The 14,657-nt window shown below is 38.3% G+C and overlaps 1 protein-coding gene across 1 annotated transcript in view; it reads right to left on the bottom strand.

The window, feature by feature from the left end:
* The window catches only part of slit3 (slit homolog 3 (Drosophila)), a 244,166-nt gene that overhangs the window by 201,637 nt on the left and 27,872 nt on the right, over positions 1 to 14,657 (bottom strand). The gene's annotated exons all lie outside the window — the stretch shown is intronic.

Here is a 14,657-nt window from a genome sequence, read left to right as displayed (position 1 = left end):
TTACAGACTCAAGTAATCAGGTTGCTGGGAAACATTGTCTCTCTCTCTCTCTCTATTGAAACCTCTACCAAATGTCTAATGCATATTCTATAAACATGAGAAAATTGCAAAAAACAAAGTGGCACAAGAATAAAGTAGTATATAGCTAATACATGATTGGTGGACGTGAAGTCATTCTATCGTGTTATACTAGAGAAGCTGTGGTGACTTGATGGCCTTTTAAAGCAAAGCTACAAATTAGAGGGCAGGCCAGTTGAGCCTATTGTCTTTGAATGAAACAGAAACCTATCACAGGCATGCAGTGAAGTACACACACAGCCATGGGTCTACACCACAAGTGTGATGCAGAGCTTGTAAAAAATGACCAAAATTCAGGACGACAAGTTTACACAGAACAATGTGTGAGGCGAGGCACAGACACACTCTGTGTTCACTGTCTTTCTATCTTTACTTTGAGTTTCAATTAGAAATCAAAATTTAAAAACATAACATTTTGCGCTCAGCTTCCATTTGGCTACACTCTTTACATTCAGTGTTGCTGGAGTCGACTACGTTTATGTCAACATGTCTGTGAGTTTCAAAATGCACATTTAGCTTCATTGCAGATGTACACACATAAAAAGAGAAGGATATTTCAAGGCAGCAAGGAAGAAACTGACAGTTGAGGACGTATAGCCATTTGGCTCCCGATGATGGCTAGAGCAGAGTACTGACACATAATTACTCAAAGCGTGCCCGTACATAAACTCTAACAGGCTGTCAGTCACCCAGAATGCAAAAGCAGATGCTTGTACTGAACAAACACACAAATAAATGCACACACACTCACCCATATAAGTAAAAAAACCCTGACAGGTTTCTGATGTCTTCGTAATGTTGGCTTTTCCCTACTGACAAATGATTTAACATGTCAAAACATAGCTTGTAGGGGAGCATGGAAGACTGAGAAGGAAAGACAAGAAAAGAAACAATAGGAAAAGGGAAAGTGAAGAGGAGAGAGGAAATCTTTTTCATTTATCGATGATTTAATACAAAACTGAAAATCTCTGTTTGACTTGTTTACTTCAGACTTGCGCAAAACCAGTAAAGCAATGTCTTTGATTTGGCCATACACAACACACAGTGACTTTTCAGTTATGAGAAGAATGTTAAACCCAAACAAGACAAACCCTCATGTTTGCAACTTCATTTGAGTAACTTAGACAATCAGTCATTGTTTTTTAGGATCTTTAATTATCTTTCTCAAGTTAGAAATAACATACTTTTACACATTCCCCCACCCAGTCACCTTTTCATTGATTCTCTTAACATCATAAGCCCATTTTTCCATTGCAGTATGCCTTTATTTAGGTAGGAAGAGTTTCAGCTGCAAACAGTGCCACATTTGCAGCGTCACTGAGAACATGACATGAGATCAAGATCTGGCATTTTTCAACCTGAAATAATGAGATTTCTTTTTTTTTTTGAGTAAATATAATCTAATAAACTGTGGTGCATGTGTTTCATAATAACATTTGAAAAGCCGTTTTTGGGACTGACTGGGGCTTTCTCTTTTTGTATGTGTGTATCTTAGACTCAAATAGGGAGATAAAAGAAGCAAACGGGGAAAAGATTGTGCTTTTTCAAGTCTGAAGTTTTTTTAATTTGTTTGTTTGTGTTTGAATGTGATGTATAAATACATCTTCAGGTTTTCAAGTGGCTTTGCGGTGTTCTGTATTTAGATGAGGCCTGGTTGAAACTCTTCTTACACCATTCATGTGGCTCTCTCTCCCTCTCTCTGTTTCTGTTGACTCTTTCATTTCCTCTATCTCCACTCTTCTCTCCACTGTCTCGCAGTTAAACTTGTACAAACCCTATTGCTTCTCTCCATACATTAAATCTAAGTCTAAATATCATCACATAAATCACAAAAAAGGATTGTAATGAAGAAGAAGTAAAAACTGCAATGATGTGAAGGTTATTTGAATGTGACATATACACTGTACAAGAGTCTTGAACCGCTGCTCTTTTCTTTATATTTTGCTTTAAAGGAGCCAAACTTCCTTTTAATCTTCTACGGTGTTCTTCAGTAATCCATCTCCAAGCTTTCTGAACGTCATTTTTTTGGGCACTGGCTACTTTTTCACTAATTTTCAGTACAGTCCTTGAACCATCTTAAAATTGTATCTTTAGGCAATTGGTTACTAGAAGCCAGTTCCAAAATCACATGATTTGTTCCCATTTCTTTGGTTGGCTTGACAGACAACAGAAATTATTTTTGCACCAACAAAGTGATTACCACAGAGATATTAGCCAAACACTTGGCAAACCTGAGCATTTTTAAAGGTCCTTAAAAATTCTGAGGAAACTAGACAAGTAGAGGACAAAATAAGTGGCAGTCCTAAAAATACTATCAACAGCAGATGAACAGTATCTGAAATGTAAAACTGTAACACGAGAGCAGAGAGATGCATCTGGATTGCATCATTAGGTTGATCCATCTACTGTTTGCTGAAGTCTAAAGAACGGTCTCCATGAAAGGATGGCCGTCAAGAAGCAATTCTGGATGAAAAGGAATAGGAAAAAATATAAAGAAATAAGGGGTGGCTCAAGGCTTTTACAAAGTACTACATACACATGACTAATTAAAGTAGCACTGTAACTATGTATTTTCTTTATATTCTTTATACATATATATTAGGATGCATTTGTATTTTTTGCAATTAAATGATTTGCAAATCATTGGTCTCATTTGAATTTGACAGTGATACTCAGATACAATCAGCTTCAAAGCAGTGTTGAAACTGCTTCTTGGCAGTGGCTGTTTTAGTTCGCTGAGTGTAGACCAATGTTTCATCCTCAATGTGGTCCTGATTTAGTCACGTTAAGATATTGCATTTAGAAGCTTATGTTGGTTATTTTTTGCTGCTGACTCATCTGAAGCACCACATGGATGATGTAAAAGCTTCCAGAGTTACTTAGCTCTATGTAGCCAGCATGTTACCCCATTATTACAGACAGGCGAACCTCGTCACTCTATGATGGTCACTGTATGGTCACTGTATGACACTCAACTTTAACGGAAATTATTTCCGAAATGTTTCCATGCACTACACACATATAAGAATGATTTCTTCAAAGTGAAACATTCAGAAAAAGGTGTTTCAATTATTCTGAAAGGGGACTATCTCCTAGATCCAGGAATTATTGATCTTCACTCATTGGGAAAGTTCTGTGTAAGGTTTTCACTTGCCTAGTTTTGTGATTTAAATGTGCACTTTTTAAAAGCTGTTCCTACATCTCATCAACAGACATTTTGGAAAAATGTGCAAAGAAGAAATATTACATCTGACTGTTTTCTTGGTTTTGATCTTTTATTAAATGTGTGACACTTCCCACACAGAGATTACATTGTGTCCATGTGTCAGTGAGACAAACGAGGGGAGAGGAAAACAGTTTGCTTGTGTGTCTTCAAAGTATGTAACATGTGTATATCTGTAGTGTTTCCGTTACTGTGTGTGTGACAGCAAGACACTGTGTTTGTGGGTCATTCCATTCGTGTGTGCACATGTTTATAAAACTCTGATTACATCAGAGCAATAATAACAGTTTTGGTTCATTTGTAACAATCAGACCTCACTTAAACAATATAAATCACGAGTGTCGAACTGAGAGACATGCATGCTCGCACATTCAGTTGCAGGTCCATACACAAAAAGCATAACTCTCTGGTCTCACACACATGTCCATGTGTGTGTGTGTGTGTGTGTGTGTGTGCAAGAGAGACATTAGCCAGTCCCAGGCATGTAGTCTGTAGTCATAATAATGGACAACAAAGACAGCAATAGCTATGTAGACCTCCCACAAAGTTACACACTAACACACACACAAACTGAAGCATTCCCACTGATTTTCATCCACCAAACACTAATCACTTTATACAACATGTATGCAGTGTGTTACAGTGTCAGAAGTGGGTTTATATCTAATGAAATCAGTTATTTAAAACATAATAATACTTCACAAAAATGACTGTATGTGTCCATATATGGAATTTACATTTTGAAAATGGCGCTCAGTTACTTTAGGCCAACAACTTGATCAGAGACTCTTTCCAGATAATCAAAAATATTTGCAGCGCACATGTGAAGTCTGACTTACATTGTTTAGACAACTAATTTCATTAATCAACACATCAGTAAGGATATCTACTGACCTTTCAAAGCTATATTAGTTGGTTCCTTCTAATGAAACACTTTAGGTTTCAATAATGTGGTCAAAATTGATTTTGAAGGATTTTGACCCCAATAACAGGGATTTAATAATGTGGTTGTTCTGTTGAGAACTAAATGGATTCAGACAGCTTGATTACCAGTCAACTGGTATCCAAGCAAACCAATACTTTTATATGCACAGCCAACTGTTTCAAATGATTTTTCCCACATTGTAGGACCTTTGCTGTTGGGTGAGATTTGATTACAATTTCTTTGACATGAGATAAACTCTGATAATCTGAATGAAAGTCAGACACACCACTCCTCAATCCAGACATTTTTGCTGGCATTGACTGTAAATTGTAAAATTATTAAATAAAAACCTAACAAATCTATTCCAGGGAATGAGAACACCACAAGGAGAATATCGTGTTGCATTGTTTTGCAGACAAGCACATACTAAAATTATGAGATATTTCAGCACTTTCCGCCCACAACTAAACGCACACCTGTCACACTGCAGTAATTAACCTGAAAAAATCTTGGTAGAAGATTGAAGACAGACACCTACAGATGACATGACCATAACTCCACCACAGCAGTTAGCTTGTAGGTCGCGTTTCAGCTGCTCCAACGCTTTGAAAGATTTATTTTGTAATAACAAAGCTTCTTACATTCTTACAATGAGATTTAGATCAATGTCAACTGATGGCATATTTTTAAAAGACATTACACGTAAGACAAAAGAACTGGATAACAAGTTATTCATAGACTCTAGATGAAAAGGACAATGGATAGTATTTTAGCCATTTCAGTAAAGTTGCTCAAATTTTTTCATTCCTCCATAGTGACCGTCACTGAATCTCAATTTGCCCTTTACAATTTGAGCCCTTTATCCTACCCAATATATCACAGTCCTTCAACTATATATACATAAAAAATATTCCAAACAAAAACTCCGGAGCTTTTCTATAAAATTGCAATAGTCATTTAAACATAGAAGCTTCATTTGTAGAAGAATCTGTTCGTACATATGTAGGTGATTATGAAAGAAAGAGGCATTATGCAGCTTTTGTTTACTGATTTGTCCTTTGTAAGTGATGAAGTGTTGTTTTTTATGGTTTCATTTTGCTTTCACTACTAAAACCCACCTCATCAACACTTATGGTGGGCTCCATCTGATCTTAAAAGATGTCATTTCTGAGTTCCCAGTAGATTAAATCAACTGAAATACCCCCTGAAATTAGTTTTCTTATTTGGAAAATCAGAGGAACTTAAACATCCTCAACCTCAAAATCCAACATGGCTTCTCCGTACATTAAAAGTTGTGATAGCTGCAGTAGGAAAGTGTTTCTTCTTAAATCAGCCTTAAACAATAGTACTGTCCAAACTCAGTCAGTGAACATATTGTGTTTGTAATGCATAAAAAGCACATAGCACACTATCAACCAGCGTTGCATATAATATCTAGCCTGGTCATTGAGCTACTGACCTGCTGGTTTTCCAACTTACATCTGGAACACTGTCAACCTGGGCGTGATGTCATTCTCAGCTTCTCTGTTCCAAAGGTAAATGGAACACAGCACCACACACACACACACATACACATCTGAGTAGGCCAGAATGTAGTTGCCAGTTTTTAAAACATCCTTGAGGAAATATAAAGCATCTCAAATAAGATCCAGATCTTTTGTCCATTCGCTAGTGGGAAAAAAAGGAAATGAAAAAAAACGGGCAACAATCAACAAAAGCTTTTATTTCTCGCAGTAAATTCAGTGAATATCTACTTCCCAATTTTCTCCACCAGTCTGTCTTGTTGTATTCCGGGTTTTCCCTTCCAAACCTTTTCTTGTCTTCACCTGCTACCCAGTCTTGCTTACTCCTCTCACTTCTCCATTTTACCTCTGCATTCATTTCCTACTTTCCTTCACTTCTCTCCTCTTCCCTCTCCTCATCTTCCTCTTCCTAAAGCTTTCCAGAGAGCCGAGTCTGTTTTCGATTAGCGTTCTTATGTTAACCTAAATTGCCATTAAACAAACACTGTGTGAGTGCATTTGAACCTGTATCAAGTTTGCCTCTTCTTAGATATACGTACAAACTGACACATACACAAGCATGCACAAGCAAATTCGGACACATTTATAGACGTAGGAAAATACAAACAAAATCTAAGATGTACAGAAGTATTTAAGCAAATTTACAGGGTAAGACCCACAGATTATTCAACTATGTGATCACTAAATACATGAGCAAACAGTTTGCTGCTTATGGTATACTTGTATAAAAATATACACTAATTGCACAAATAAGAACCTGCTGCCTCAATCACAATCGTAGAAGCACAAAAAGATACACAGAGAAAAACACACGTAAAAATACAGTATTTTCCACCACACCATACCCAAGGCCTGGTGGAGAAAACAGGTCAAAGGGAAAATCTGACAGTTATAGGCTACAGTAAGAGTGTGTGCTAAAAGCTCCATGGATACACTCCCTATCCAAATCACCTTTATTTGTGAGGTAAAATTACTACCACATGCAGCCTATGTGCTATTTCAGTTCAAACATATAAAAATTCCTTGCCTTATAAGAGGTTAAGAGAAAAATCTACAGGCACACAGCCTCCCATGAACTTTTCATAGGTTTTGTCTCTGTAGTGAGTTAGCTAACTGACAAGCCGCTAAAGTAGGCAGCTAAAAGATAAAGATGTTGTTGTTGTGAACATTTATATCTTCTTTCCATCTTAAACCACTCTGGCCTGTTCAGTTCACACGTCTTCATACTGTAGAAAGACACACATCAGCATACACACAATCACTTCAGGAATTTTTGCCTCTTGAGTGCTCTTTATATTAAGAAACACAAGCTCTTCATACGCATTCTACTTTAAATATTTAGGAAGTAGTAAATGAAACTGAACATATATTAGGAAATATGTACACTGAGCTGGAACAGTTGCAAAACATACATTTTCTGGAGAGCATAAAAGAAAGAATGAAAGTTCTGGGGCGGCAAAATTTCTAAAATGATCCCAATATCTTTTCTTTTCTTTGTGTTGCTGTTTCTCTCTCAGTCTTCAGTATCTCTGCAGTGTGTATTTATCTAAATATGTCCTTGGGTAAAATCGCACTGCCGTCTGGGCTGTGGGAAACACACACGCGTGCACAAGCCACTAAGGGCAGACTTATTTTAGAGGTGCTCTAGTGATGTTCCATCTGTAAAAGTCCTCCCTTCCCTGAATGCCAGTGAATGTCAGTGTAGGCCCTGTGGTGCAGCTCTATCCTGGAGACTATGAGCCTTCTGTTCCCGTCTAATCCCAGAACATCTGCGTCATTTTAACCAAACAACATGATTTCTTTTGATTTATGAAGCAGTTACATCAAGTGAGATTTTAAATCTGAACGTAGGAAAGATAGATAAACATGTTAGAAATGCACACAGAGTTTACCGGTGTGTATGGGCCCAGTGGTGCAGCTGCATGTCAGGTCCTACAAGACTTGTGGTGCAGCTGCATACCAGGGTTTGTACATCTGAGTCATGTTTAATTATTAGGAAGCTCAGTCGTGGGTGTGTGGTTTAGTATAAAGTCTGCCATGTACCAACACACACATATTCACCAAACACACAGACCCACACCTCAACATTCAGTGAATATGGTGTTAAATCAGCAGGAGAGGTGGCGTGAGAGAGAGAAGTGTGCGCTTCTGTGTGTTTGTGTGTTTGAGACCTATTTGTTTCTCTCCAGCATCCAGTGGCGTGAAAACCAAACAAAGAGGTTGGAGCCAAGTGACAAGAAAACAATCTAACAATTCCAAACATCAAAGTTGGTTGTTCTGTTTCTGTTAGGAAGATGTCACAAAAAGTGCATGTAAAAAATAATGTCAATAAACAAAGTAACACAGAAAATTATGAAAAAAGAACAAAAGCATTCATTCCTCACCCTTTCACCAATCGCCAGTGAGGCTCTGTCTGACACAACCAATCACTGGACATGCTGGGTGCACCCACTTCCTGTAACACTAGCCATAACATTCCAGCAGGTAAACTACAGCAGTTGCCTCTAAATGGACAATTAGCCAAGATTAAAGGCAACCTCCTCGTCTTTCTCCATTAACTTAATTAGGAGGAAAAGTCATCTCAAATGACCTCCGGCGCTTCAGCCTTCTTTCCCTCCCTCAATCCTCTCTCCGTCCTGCTTCTCATTCTCTGAATTAACCAGCATGTTATATTTACAGTAACATGGAGGGTTTGGACTTTGCTTTTACATCTGGGAGTTCCTCTGAAGCATTTGGAGGTTAAGTACCTTGCACAAGGATAGCCTAATGGTACCTATGAACATACGTAATTACCTCCCAGTCATCAGTTGTGCAGTTTGAATGGGAAACCTTCCAGGTCATAATTTGTTGATGATTAGACTCACACAGATGATTTTCTCTTTTTAAGTTCTTCACTCCCCAAAGCAAGTTTTTCCCAGCCCTTAGCTAACTTTATCTTTTTTTTTAGGTGTTTATTTACCACAGTTATGCTGCTGCCTACACTGCTATGGATGTAGGGATTAAGTATCTTTCTCAAGGATACTTTGACTGGATAGAATCCCTCACCAGCCTCCCCCTAGACATAAACTTGCTTTCTTTCTTTCTTTTAAGCCTCCAAAAAACCCTTTTAGCCTTAATGTTTGGCTAAAATGTAATGTAGATTTCAGAACATGCTTCAATTTGCTAACATTCCCTACTGTTGGTTACAGATCATACCAGGACGTAACTACAAAACCAATGTGTACAGCGAGGCAAAAAGGTGCATTTTGCCATTTCGGAATTTAACTAATAATTCATTTAAAAAGTTACACAGTATTGCTTCAAACAGCTAATTTAACTGTTTTGATTAATTGCTACTGAATCTGTAGTAATAAACAACAACACAGAAAAGAAAGAAGCAGTGCTACTAAGGCTGAACCTTAGAAACTCCATCTTCTATCCTTACACTAGAGGAAAATAAATTAGTAACATTCCTCAGCACCAAAACATCCCATATTTTGCACTCGCGGTTCTCAACACAGGAAATTACACAACAAAACAATTATAAGTGATAACACCACCTATGAAGAGTTGAAGAGAGACCAAACAAGCAGCTATGAGAAGAAAATCAAAAACTGCCAACAAAAACTGTGAAAAAAGGAGAAAATATTTGACACAAAGGATGCACAAAGAAGGAACTCGACCCAGATCCATCATTAGGAGCATCAGCTCAGTCACCTATAACATTGTCATGAAAGAAACTTAACAACATTTTCAGTGTACTTCAATGCCCTGAAATACGAACTGGTTCACGTGAAAGACAAAACACCCAAACACAAGCTGGACAACATTGTACATGCAGTCCAGTGCAGTGAAGAGTGCCCAGACTTTCATTTTGGGGAAACTAAACAACCACTTCACTAGAGCATGGCACGACACTGCAGGAGAACCAGCTTCTCAGATCAAGACTCAGTGGTCCACTTACATCTAAAACAGAACAAACACTCTTTTGAAGACAGTAATGTAAACATTTTGAAAAGGAAAGTCAGAAGGTTTGAGAGAGGAGTTAAAGAAGCCACTTTAGTTAAATGGAATAAAGTACTTTAAACAGAAGGGATAGCATCAAATATCACCTATCCAGCTCTTATAATGCAGTCTTGACTCTCCTCCTCAAGCTTCTAAAACCATTCACACCTTAGATCTTGTGACCAAGATGCTGGTAAAAAACTCACAGATGACAATGACCTGGATGACCCAAATGGCGGGTGGGGCACAAGTGACCTCAATGACTCTTTTATGACTTTAACAGACCTCTTAACATCTCAGTTAGAGCCTTCAAGCCTGAAATTTCCCAGCATGGGATGCCGGGAAGCTCAAATGGGAGAGCAGGTGCCCAGTGTACAGAGGTCATAAGACCTAGTTGCAAAAGGTCCAGGTATGTGTCCCAGTCTGCAGCCCTTTGCAGCAAGTCACCTCTGCCAACTTTCTCATCCTCTCGCTACTGTAAATAAAGGCCAATAGAACCCATAAATACTCATCTTATGTATTTCCATTTATACCATGTTGGTATATGTTTCAATTAGTCACTGCACCCATTTCCTGTTTTTCTGGCAAAACTTTAAGAGATAAACAGTGGCTCAAGACTTTTGCACGGTAGCATATATCCACATTCTAGTTTGAAATAACACTTTCCCATCTGTCAAACACAACAGGGTTGTGCATCTATTCTGGAAGAGGAAGCTTTTACGTTGTCTCACTTTCTAACAATGTTGAGACACAGTCAAAGATCACCCACTACCTTGTGTAATACTCATCATTAGAGGCCCCACAAGAACAATATTTGTGAAAGAAAGGGGAAACGTCTCTTTAGTCTGACATAACTCTCATTTTCATCTTCCTTACAGCGCCCTCAAAATAATCAAATGTAACCTGATCTGTTTTAATGGGGTAGAATAATGTTGCTTCATGAGTATCACTGGCAGTAAACCCAAGCTGGTTCAAAACACACAGACGGTACATTCAGGGTCTTTGCATGCAACATAGACGCATGTGCTTTTACAAGCATATGCACTAAAAACATGAACACGCATTAATAAACTCCAAAAGGAGAAAGCAAAGATAACAGGATGAGGCTCTGTCTGGGTCAGTTATCAGACACAAGACTAACAGCCATCAAGTCACTTAGCAAAGTAAACCTTCATGACACAGTGTGATGTGCATTCAGGCAGTAAAGCCCTCTGACCAAAGGCTTGCATTCTTCCATTTAAGTTAGCATGAATTTGTGTATTTCAAACCAGAAAATCACTGCCCTCTTAGCAAATGCATTTTCCTCAAAGTTCAAGCTAACAGCGTGCAATAATGTGTGCCTGTGTGCATGTGCTGTGAGGCCACAGTCTCTGCAAACCGTGGAGGGACACAACCACAGACTGCACACAGTAAAACCCACAGACTCCAGTCAACAATCCGTCTGTCAAACCATACCTATTTTTGTTTTCTCTCCCCTCTACCTAGGACCTCAAAAGGTCATACCATCTATTCCATCTATCTCATAGCCTTCATCCTTTTCCACCACTCTTTCATTCATCAATCTCCCACCCTTCACATGATCTCCTCTGTACTGTTGGTTCATCTGTACTTGTGAGGCACTCCTCAGCCACACTTACAGCAATATTCTAACACTATCCAATGAACACATCCTCCTCAACTGATTTTTATACTTTCCCCATCCCAGTAGGATTAAAGACTATGCTAAAAACTGTTATCCAATTTGATAGACTTTGTCCTTACCTCCACCCCCCACCCCCCCCCCCCCCCCCCCCCCCCAAGAGCATGCCTTTTTTCCCCTTAATGCCAGTCCAGATTTTTCCCACTCCTCCAAACCTCAGACCGCACTGCTTTAATAGGAGGGTTAAGAGGTAATTCCTATCACACTGCCATCATTTAATATTTAACCAAGGCTGACAGAGAGGAAGGCTACGAACCCAAACCAGAAAGCCACTAGCAAACCTCCTTTTCTCCTCCTTCGTACTCCCCTACTGTTACTCACTCTGTAGCGTGTCTCTTCCTCTGACTTTTTGTCTTTCTCTCAGTCGTCTAAATTTCTTTCTCTTTTGTTCTTCACTCTTATGTTCTACTTTTCATTTCTTGCTTTTCACATCAGTGCCTATTTCTAACTTTGCAAAACCTAGTGAGAAAAAGCCTTGAAAAATTTAAGAAAATATGAGAAAAGTGGAAAGTAATTGCAGCAAAAGCGAAATCCAGACACTGTAATTTAGATTGTGCTGATGGCAAAGTAAGGATATAAAGAACATGAGATTTATAATGTTAAGTTTGGAACACTTTTATCCTTTCCACTCTCCTGAGTTGTCTGAGAGGTCTATGGGGATCCATATTTGAACGGTGATAAATAAGAGCTATCGAGACCAATTAGGGGTTTTATAGAAGAGTAAGCCAGGATGTGGAGAAAATAAGACTGTCACTCAAGAGGAACAAGAGAAAGTTTTGGAAAAAAAAAATAACACGTGTATGTGAATGTCACTGTGTGTGTCTCCGATGTTACCATAAGCGGTATTGACTGTGTGTGATCCTGGAAGCCAAAGTTGACGTAAATTACAATTTGCTTTTAGCCATAACAGTCTTCTTTGCTGTCTTCAGCAATATATCACATGCCACCACAAATATATGAAACACACAATCAGTGTGTCCCGATTTTTTAATAGATGTTTCACAGTAAGCACCCGACCAAGACGAGTTCATCTTTCTGTGGCTTTTTGGCAAACACAATATGTCATTCACTGAAAGTGCTACGAAATAAAAATCAATTTACTTTCATTGTTAAAAAGCACCATAATAGAAACTGTATTTGCTGATTTTGTTATCCATACAACTTTCTTGAAACAAAAGTTGTGATGACAAGCAAAGGACAATGAAAACAAATAGTTTTATTTTTCATGGCAGTCAATCCAGTATGTAGCTTCCAGAGAATTCATGTAGACAGAGGAAATGGCCTGAAGCCACAGAAGAAGATTTCATGCTTCTCTCTAATAGCCTAATAACCTTAAAACAAAAGATTTAGCTACTCTGTTTTCACTGGGGAGATATTATGTATTTTGTTGCTCTTGTGGGTGTAACAATTGTCCAGTTCCATTGTTGAGGTTCAGCTGATTTCACCTGTTTCAGTTCAAACTTTGATCTTCTTTTGCTTTTTTCCCCTCATTTTACCAAATACATCACTTCCCATCATCCCAACAAAGCCCTGTTTCCTGATGCTTCTTTTTATTCCATCACAAAGCTTAGCTTAGGATACATATTATTGATCCCGCCTCTTTTCTTTCTTTCTTTTTTTACACAATGCCCTAAGCTTTCAATGAAATGTCTGTGACATGCTTTGGTCAAAATGACACAGGCTTCTCGTCCTCAGATCTCTTTTGAGATCAGTTGTACTAGATAACCTTTGGAGCACTTTATTATAGTATGAGAGAGCAATGAGGAAATAGCTTAAGAGCTCAAACCACAAACTAAACAATTATTGACTGGAAATTGAATTCTCAAACTTCTAAATTTTCCTTGTCAGTGGATCAACCATGGACAGTTGATAAGCCACTAATCCTTCTTTTAAGCACAATCTCATTGTCATGTTATGCGTTAAACAGCACAAATTGTTCAAACTTGCATAATGTAACATTCGCTTGTCAATTATTAACAACACTGAGCACATACGTATAAAAACTCACTACTCTGGACTTCACTGTCACTCTGTACCTCTGTGTTGGTAAAGGTTTTAGTGGCCAACATTAGGAACTGTTGCTTATGTGGGCAGTATTTCACCTGATACATAGCTCCTGACTCTCAAGCAAGGCATCCCGTCTCGCACTATATTTTCTATAGTCTTTTGTTTTTCTCACTTTTCTACTTTGACATTTTTCAACCTTTTATACTTTGCTCCAAGCTGCAAATGGTTAAAAAATAGAAGTTAAAAGTACATGGTCAGGTTTACATGTTACAAAACTCATGGGTATTGTAAAAAAACTTAATTAAATTCTCACTGGTTACAGCTCTTGTCCTGCAACGCCACACTACCCTACAAAAAACAACTGCCTACTGAAACTGTGTAATCGAATAATTCCTAATCCTGAGTTAGAACATTTTAGCAGGTGGACAAACATACATACTACACTGGTGAGATTGGGCTGCTCTATGTCAAAGAGATTACAGGGTTTGGTTGGTTTTATCATTCTATCAATTTCTTGGTGACAAATGGTACAAACTAATACATTTGTCAAAAAGAGCCATCAGAATCATCTTCAATCATCTGCCCTTTTTTTCAGCGGAGAATCCATTCATTTTTGTCTTATCTTAAAACTTCAATAACAGAAAAAAGACCTTGCACGGAATATTATATTGTTTCAACAAAGAAGGGTTCCAGTAACTTCCAAGGTATTCTGTCTCATGGAATTATTGTACTAGAGAATGAGGGAATAGAGATGTTTAATGTCTCAGAGCTGGTATTCCCTATCCTAACATCTCACAGCACTCTTATACATGCATGCAGACACTCACACACACAAAAAGAAAAAGTTATATAGCATTGCTAGAATCAATATGGTGTATACAGATACACCAGTGCATGATATATAAGCTCAGGAATGCTGGCAATAATCATTGGAGACATATGCAATCAAGAGCAAGTATCTACCAAGTAATGCACACAGTAAAAGCCAATGTCAACAGCATTTAGGTTTAAAAAGTGTTTCAACCTTCAACCCAAGCTGACAGAGACTTTCTGATGATAACAGAGCCAAAGGAGAAAGAAGGACTTTAGATGGAGCATGCAGAGAGAAAGAAAAGGAGGGTGGATGCACTAATGGGAGTGTAACAGAGAAAGAGGGAGAAAATGTCTGGGAATGCGCGATGAGAAAGAGAAGAGAAGGAGGGCAAGTGGGAGTCTTCA

Source organism: Leuresthes tenuis, unplaced genomic scaffold (genome assembly GCF_036924035.1).
Source record: "Leuresthes tenuis unplaced genomic scaffold, fLeuTen1.0.hap1 SCAF_11, whole genome shotgun sequence".
Lineage (NCBI taxonomy): Eukaryota > Metazoa > Chordata > Actinopteri > Atheriniformes > Atherinopsidae > Leuresthes > Leuresthes tenuis.
The sequence above is the reverse complement of the archived record's forward strand: the minus strand, read 5'-3'. Positions and strand labels throughout refer to the sequence as shown.